At 39.3% G+C, this 8655-nt stretch overlaps 1 non-coding gene and 1 pseudogene across 1 annotated transcript; both read right to left on the bottom strand.

Annotated features, from left to right (window-relative positions):
- Positions 1-1004: 1004 nt before the first annotated feature.
- Positions 1005-1220, bottom strand: LOC111535889. Its single transcript, XR_002729593.1, has one exon. It is a non-coding gene; the product is annotated as a small nucleolar RNA U3 (small nucleolar RNA).
- A 1599-nt stretch (positions 1221-2819) lies between these two features.
- Positions 2820-3662, bottom strand: LOC111535874 (annotated as a pseudogene).
- Positions 3663-8655: the final 4993 nt, after the last annotated feature.

Raw genomic sequence — 8655 nt, 5'->3', positions numbered from 1 at the left:
TGTTTTAATACATGTAACATAATTCAATGTTTCTATTCTTTGAAACATGACAAGGTTTGTTGCATACTTTATGGACTCATTGAACAACCCCTCTTTCTTCAGCTAGTTTTCATTGCCTAAAATGTTCGTTTCATCTTTTAGCTCACCTTTTCTTGAATAAGTAGTACATTCATATGATTCAAAAACCGAAACAACAATGAAAGTTATAGAGTGAAAAGTCTTGCTCCTATTCCTCTCCTATCTTTCCAGTTCACTCTACCTTCCCCCAATCAGTTAATCCCTGTAAGTGCAATTTTTTTTCAGGGTTCTTTTTTTTTTTTTTTTTTTTTTTTTGAGACAGAGTCTCACTGTTGGCCAGGCTGGAGTGCAGTGGCACGATCTTGGCTCACTGCAACCTCTGCCTCTCGGGTTCAAGCAATTCTTCTGCCTCAGCCTCCTGAGTAGATGGGACTACAGGCACGTGCCACCACGCACACGTTTTTGTTTTTGTTTTTTGTTTTTTGTTTTGGTATTTTTAGTAGAGACGAGGTTTCACCGTGTTGGCCAGGATGTTCTCGATCTCCTGACCTCATGATCCACCCTTTTGGCCTCCCAAAGTGTTGGGATTACGGGCGAGAGCCACCGTGCCCGCCCGGTCTGAGGGTTCTTTATGTAGCATATATACCCTTATTTTACCTCCTTTCTTACATAGTGTATTATACTGTGTTTGGCACCTTGATTGTTTTACTCTTAGCAATACATCTTGGAGATCTTTTCATATTGGTACAAATACAGTTTCCTCATTCTTTTATATGTCATAGTACTTCACTGTATGAATGATTCTTAAGTTATCTAACCAGTATCCTGTTGACAGATACTTGCATCATTTCCAGTCTTTTGCTGTTATAAAAAAACTGAAATTAAGAACTCTGTATATATTTTATATGTGTTCAGATATATTGGCAAACACTCAAAAATCAAATTGCTGGTTCAATGGAAAATGCTGTATTTGTAATTTTTTAAATACCATTCAGACTGCGTTTTCTACCTCTCAGTCTCCTGATGGAAGAGAAGAACGATTATCAATGGCAAATGGCAGTTTCAGCGAAGCAACGCCCACAGCCGGCTTCCCACTCACTAGAGAATGCTGTGCCTCCTCCTTGTGATTTCTGACGCCTTACACATTCAGAGAAACTATTCTAGTAATGAACTATAGAAGTGATCCCTGAAAGTATAGTCTTTATTCTTAGTTTTGATAGATAATGCCAAATTGCCCTTTATTGGAGTTTATACTACCCATTAGGAATGTATGAGAGTGTTTTTCCACAGCCTTGCTAATAAAATGAATTATTAATTTTTGGGGTGGTTGCCAATCTTAGTAATTGTATTTTGCTTCTTTTTTATTTTTTGAACAAAATGGGTACATTTTTGTTAGACTACCTGATACAGAAGATAGCATGGTATGGATGGATAGCATGAATAACAAATGATACCAATGCACTTTATTTGAAATAAACAAAAATGCCTACACAGCTCAGTGGGCCACTTGGAAACAAACTGTTGCTTGACTGTGTTACTGAGCAAAAACAAAGTCAAAGCACAAACACCCTTCTTTTTTGACATGTATTTGGAGATAGGTAGGAAGACACTACCTGGTTCTTTAAAAAACTGTTCTTTCCTTAAGGCCTGGTCATAGAAGTGTAAACAATGTAAATGAACCCGCCATTTCCAATTATAATATCATATCATATCTATGTCAGCTGTGTATTCTGAGATCACACACAAACCTGTGTATAACCAATATACCTGGAAAGAGCTGCTATACCACAATTATACTTGAGTTCTTGGCAGGCAGGACAGAGGAAGAGTAATAGAGAGTAAGTTTTACATCCTGTTTAGAATAAATCACCACTATTCCCTTAAATGACAGGTTAGAATAGAAAGATGCTACCTGGAAGTTATCCTTTTTACTTTGGTTCATTTTTAGTTTTTGTTCATGATTTACATAGTTGCTTGATTCATTTGCTTATAGCACAATCCTGCCACAAAGTATAAAAGGGCAGGATACTTATTATTTCTTCAACATCTGCATTTTTCAAGTTTTTAAAAACAAATGGATAAAACTCTGCTAAAAATGCAGATGTCTATAATTTCAATGGTATTAGATGGGAAGGAGACAATGAGGGAAGGGAAAAAAAAAAAGCAATTATGTTCATGTGCAGGGAATGTGGTTAAAGCCTTTGGATTTAAAAACATGTTTCTCAGAAAAGCTGTCACTTCCTTTGTCCTCCAAAAAAGGACCTGAAAGTCCCAATCCAAACTTTGGAAAACTATAGTTATGAGATGCTATAAATGTTCAAAGCAGTCAGAAGGAGAAGGATGAATGTGTCTTTTGTTTGGCTATAGTCTGTAGCATAGCCACTTTAGCTGTTGGTGGATCAGTAAAAACCACTGAATTACCACAAGTGCTTGGAAGGATAGAGGTAGAAAGTAATGAACATAATACCTTATGTAAATCAGTAACAGAGTTTCATGGCCCAGGAAAACTTTCTAAACAGTGAAATGACTCTAAAGTAGATCTCTGTCTCCAACATTAAGTGTAGCAGAATTAACAACAACCAAAACAGATTTACATGCAGATCTAATGATAACAGAAAATTACAAGGCAGAGAGCATAAAAGAATCAAGACCATGCTATAGATTCTACAGTATTCTATGAAGCTAGAAAAATTTGAAAGCCTTAGCAAAATATCACTCTTGTTTATAAATCACTTATTTATCATATGACAACACGTTGAATCCTTGTCTTTCCTCATACTGAAGAATCCTACATTCAGTCTTTAAGCATTCTGCATTTCTTTGCCAATCTGGTAGCTGAGTATCTTGTTCCAGTCAATTTTCCTGCGGGTAACTGGAAGCTGCCGGTTCAAGGCCTAGAATGTGGTATCTGACTGTTTGATCGTTTTCACTAATTGCTGTCTGATAGTCGCTTTCTGCATTCCCTGTGATTTTAATAAACTCCTTGGCAGTTTGGACTTCATTCGAAACAGTTAGTGAATCCTGTACATCTTTATGACTAACCAACTGAACATTGCTGTATTCATAATAGTGAATCTTAAGCACTCCAGCCACCTGGGCTGTAGGAGGTGTGATGATGAACTTCCACTCCAATGACCACTTCAGAAGTTTTAAGGCTGAAACTGGTGGCTTTCAATGCATGCAGGAATAGTCTGTTGCCCATCTATAGTTTTAGCATAAACAGTACAGAAGCCGCTGGAATAATGATCTTTCACGTAGGCTCTTAAAGCAGGGTCACCGGATTCTCTCCAAGACTTCAGACCTCCATCTACTTCCTGTGGCTGGGGCTCACTTGCTTTTTTCCATACGTGATCAAATTTAAAGGAAATTTTGTTTCTTGGATCTAGAAATCTGTTATTACCTAGGTCAGAGTGCTGTACAGTTAAGACCTGTTCTTCATATCCTTCTCTGTCTTCACAGACGTGAACTGATCTATGTTATGCTGGGCAAATGCTTGTGCTGCCCCTTCGCTGAGGAGAGTGTCATTATTAAGTATTAAACATCACTGAATACTCATTAAATTCCCATAGGGGAGCATGAGTGATGAATTGAGCAGCTATGCACACCTTCTCCTCATCCAATACTCAATCCTCAAAGTCAGCCATCTTGGGCTGCTCTCTGCATTTTTCTCATTATGAGGATGAGCGTCTTTGGGGGCCATTTATATTTTCCTTTTTTGCCTTTTGTCTACTCATGAGGCTTGCCCATTTTTCTATTGGGCTGCTGGTCTTTTATAGAATTCTAGGCCATCTTTTATGGCATTTGCATCTTGAATCATGGTTAGGAAGGCTTTCCCTGAAACTCAGGTTAGAAAAGAATTCTTCCATGTTTCCTTCGAGTGCTCTTTGTTATTATTTTTACATTTAAATAATTGATTCCTCTCTGGTTTATCGTGATGTACAGTGTGAAGTATGAATCTACTTTTTTTTTCAGATGGCTACCTAGTTGTCACAACAGTTTACTGAATTGTTCACCTTTTCTCCAACCAATTTAAGATGACACATTCAGTCAGATGACACATTCAGTCAGAAGACACATTCATCCTTCTCCTTCTGACTGCTTTGAACATTTATAGCATCTCATAACTATAGTTTTCCAAAGTTTGGATTGGGACTTTTCAGGTCCTTTTTTGGAGGACAAAGGAAGTGACAGCTTTTCTGAGAAACATGTTTTTAAATCCAAAGGCTTTATTTATTTGTTTTTACTTATGGATATTCTATTCTGTTAATTGGTCTGTATTTCTAATTATGTAACAGTACCCTTTGCTTTTAATTATCAAAGCTTTAAAATGTTTTTTATCCTTTGTTTTCTCCCCTTTATTCTCTTTTTTTTTTTTTTTTTTTTTTTGAGGTGGAGTCTCGCTCTGTCGCCCGGACTGGAGTGCAGTGGCCGGATCTCAGCTCACTGCAAGCTCTGCCTCCCGGGTTTATGCCATTCTCCTGCCTCAGCCTCCGGAGTAGCTGGGACTACAGGCGCCCGCCACCTCGCCCGGCTAGTTTTTGTATTTTTAGTAGAGACGGGGTTTCACCGTGTTAGCCAGGATGGTCTCGATCTCCTGACCTCGTGATCCGCCCGTCTCGGCCTCCCAAAGTGCTGGGATTACAGGCTTGAGCCACCGCGCCCGGCCTCCCCTTTATTCTCAATGTAGTGTATTATGTTAATGAATAGCACAGTAATGTAATAATAATTATTATTAACACAAGAGAAATAATAGAATGACCTTGGTCAGGCACTTGTCATTTATTTTTTAATTTCCAACTTTTATTTTAAGTTCAGAGGCACATGTGCAGGATGTGCAGTTTTGTTACATAAGTAAACATGTGCCATGGTGATTTGCTGCACAGATCATCCCATCACCCAGGTATGAAGCCCAGCATCAACTAGCTATTCTTCCTGATCCTCTCCCTCTTCCCACCTCCCACCCTCCAACAGGCCCCAGTGTGTGTTGTTCCGCCTGTCATGTGTCCATGTGTTCTCATCATTTAGCACTCATGTATAAGTGAAAACACACTTTAAAATATTTTAATGTCTGTAAAACTACAGACATTAAAACGTTCTTCTTTTGCAGGATTTCCTGGTCATTTATGCTTATTTATTTTTGTATAAACTTAAAATGAGCTTATCTAATGAAAAAATAGTCTGTGTTGATATTTTCATTGGTATTATGTTCAATTGACAAATCACTACGTCATACAGGGTAGCAATAAAGCTCAGTAACATAGGCAATTACCCATAGCAATGATTTGGTGGCATTACATCATAATACATGATATTAATATAGTTTGGGTGCTTGTCCCCTCCAGTTCTTGGGTTGAAATATAATCCCCAATGTTGGAAGTGGAGTCTGGTGGGAGGTGTTTGGGTCATGGGGGCGTATCCCTCATGAATGGCTTGGTGCCCTCACCATGGTAATGAGTGGATTCTCCCTCTGGTAGTTCACACCATAGCTGGTTGTTCAGAAGTGCAGAACCTCCCCTGTCTGTCTTGCTGCTTCTCTCACTAGGTGATGCATCTGCTCCCCCTTCACCTTCAACCACGATTGTAAGCTTCCTTAGTCTCTCACCAGATGCCAAACAGATGTGGATGCCATGCTTGTACAGCCTGCAGAACCGTGAGCCAATAAACCTTTTTTCTTTATAAATTGCCCATTCTCAGGGATTCCTTTCTAGCAATGCGAATGGGCTAACACAGATATGTTCAATGTTTACTTCTCCTTGGTATTGCGTACTTCAATGTCCTATGCAGAAATTACAATAACACAGTGTGTTAATGCGGCATTTCCTGCAATCCTTACACAATAATCTGTGATGCATTGCCTCAGGTGGTTTATGTCTGATTTTCACCAAATAAACCTATTCCTTTAATATACCCCAGCAAAGGTAATCAAGGTGGTTCAATCTGCTATATATAGTAATATTATATGCATGTACCATATAACATATTTATTTTTTTTCAAATTTGATGCTTTCAGAAAAACTAGAAAAGACCAAGATACTGCCACAGATCAGAAGAGACTAAGGAGCTAAGGACAACCAGTATGCAGAAGAGAACCCTGGACTGGACTGCAAAACAGGAAAATAACTTTTTTTAAAAAATGGTGAAGTCCAAATAAAGTCTGGGGTTTTGTTCAAAGTAATGTACCAATGTTGGTTTCTTAATTTTTGATAAATATGCTACTGTGATGTAGGATGATGGCATTAAGAGAAACTGAAACTGGATAAGGAGTATAAGACAGTTCTCTGTACTACCTTTGCTACTTTTTTGTGAATCTGAAACTATTCCAAAATAAAAAGTTTATTTTTAAAGAAACGATGTTGCTAGATGTTTTGAACACCTTGTATTGTAATGCTGTGTTTATCTTCCTCACTAGACTGTGAATACCACCAGAGCATGGACCATTCAGCACTATCCGTGGGCCCATCAGTAGTTAGTTATTGTGCATAACCTTAAGATGATGAAGACAAGCCAACAAGACATTGAGAGGTTCTGAAAAGCACCAACTTGGTGTCTTCCCTACCTTATGTTACAAACCATTCAATTTAATAAAACCAAATGTGTTGCAAGTAAACATTTTTATTTTCTGTATCTTCCATCCAGGCAGATTTAGAGAAAAAAATATATTTAGGAAACCTGCCCTAAAAAGCTGACAACCCCCTCTTTTCTCCACCTGTTGGCCTTCTCTATTCATTTTTAAAAGTACTCTTTCTCCTTGCCCCAAAGTTTTTTGCACAGCAGTTTTGGAGAAGTGGAATGAAGAGGAGGCTTGGAGTTGGGAACTGGGTTCTCGTCTGGACCCTCACTTTCTGGCTGTGTAAACCTTGGGTAAGTTACCTAATCTCTCCAAGCCTGTTTTTCCACCTCCCTAACAGGACTAAATGAGAACGCACTAAGTCTAAGATACTAGGCTGCTTTCTGCGCTTTGTGAGTGTGTGATTTTTTTTTTTTTTTTCTGGCAATCTTGCTCTTTCTCAAGAGTTCCTAGGTGAATGGCACTACTCCCTACCCACTTACCCAAACCAGAACCTGAGTAATTTGTAACTCCTTCGTCTCTCTAACAGTGCCTTCCTACATGTCAAAATTGTCATTAAGTCCTATAGATTGTATTTCTTAAATATTTGTCTGAGTCACCTTCCCATCTTGATCCCCATGGTCACTGGCTGAGTTTCTCCCTAGACAACTGTTAACAGCCTCTAAACTAGCCTCTTTGCCTTCATATTTGTTCCTCATTTTTCATACCACTGCCTAATTGATCTTTTAAATGCAAATCTGGCCCAGTTACTCCCCAACATAAAATTTTCCTGTGGATTCTCATAGCCTTTAGGGTAAATCCAAAATGTCTAGTATGACATTGTGATCCAGGCTCTGAGTATCCATCCAGCTGCTTTCCTTTCCCATCCCTGCTATATCTTTATGCTTTAGCTGTTTTCAATTATTTGCAGTTGCCGGAAATCACTGTGCATTCTCTCACAATTATGCTACCCCCTCTGTCTGAAAGATCTCCCTTCACCCATTTTTAACAATTTGCTAAGCTAGTGGTCAGTTCCCCTTTCTTATCTTATTTGACCTATTGGCAGCATTGAACTCACTTAATTGCTCCCTCTTTGATTTTTCTTCACTCAGCTTTCAGAATACCAAACATTCCTGGTTTTCCTTCTATTCCACATCAGTTGCTCTTTCTTATTCTGTGCTGATCCCTTCTCTCCTTCCCAACCTACTGATATTGAAATGCCCCAGGGCTCACTCCTTGAATCACCTTTTTCTACTCTAACTAGAACAGTCATTTGCTTGGTGCTCTCATTCAGTCTCAGGATTTAGATACCATCCATATGACAATGACTCCCAAATGCATTACTCCAGGATGGACGTATCCCTTGAACTCCACGTTTATATATTCAACTTCCTACTCATCTTTTCTTGAATGTCAAATAGACATCTCAAACTGCTGGGATTACAGGTGTGAGCCATTGGGCCCAACATCTCAAATTTATTTATTTATTTTATTTTATTTTATTTTATTTTTTTGAGACGGAGTCTCGCTCTGTCGCCCAGGCTGGAGTGCAGTGGCCGGATCTTGGCTCACTGCAAGCTCCACCTCCCGGGTTTACGCCATTCTCCTGCCTCAGCCTCCAGGGTGGCTGGGATTACAGGCGCCTGCCGCCTCGCCCGGCTAGTTTTTTGCATTTTTTAGTAGAGACGGGGTTTCCCCATGTTAGCCAGGATGGTCTCCATCTCCTGACCTCCTGATCCGCCCGTCTCGGCCTCCCAAAGTGCTGGGATTACAGGCTTGAGCCACCGCGCCCAGTGACATCTCAAATTTAGTGTGGTCAAAATTAAATTCCTGATCTATCCCCTGCAAAACGACTCTGTCCACAGTGTTCCCATCTAAGTTGATGGAAACTCTATTCTTCAGTAATAAAGCCAAAATCCTTGGAGTCATTCTTAACCCCTCTCTTTCTTTCCTACCCATTTGCAAACTCTTAGGAAGTCCGACTGGTTCTAACCTCAAAATATATCCAGAAGGCTACCATTTTTCATGACTTCTGCTGATATCAGCTTGGTTTGAACCAATGTCATCTCTCACTTACATTACTGCAAAAT

Source organism: Piliocolobus tephrosceles, chromosome 12, assembly GCF_002776525.5.
Source record: "Piliocolobus tephrosceles isolate RC106 chromosome 12, ASM277652v3, whole genome shotgun sequence".
NCBI classification, from domain to species: domain Eukaryota; kingdom Metazoa; phylum Chordata; class Mammalia; order Primates; family Cercopithecidae; genus Piliocolobus; species Piliocolobus tephrosceles.
Note: the sequence above shows the minus strand (reverse complement) of the source record. Positions and strands in the feature narration are given on the sequence as shown.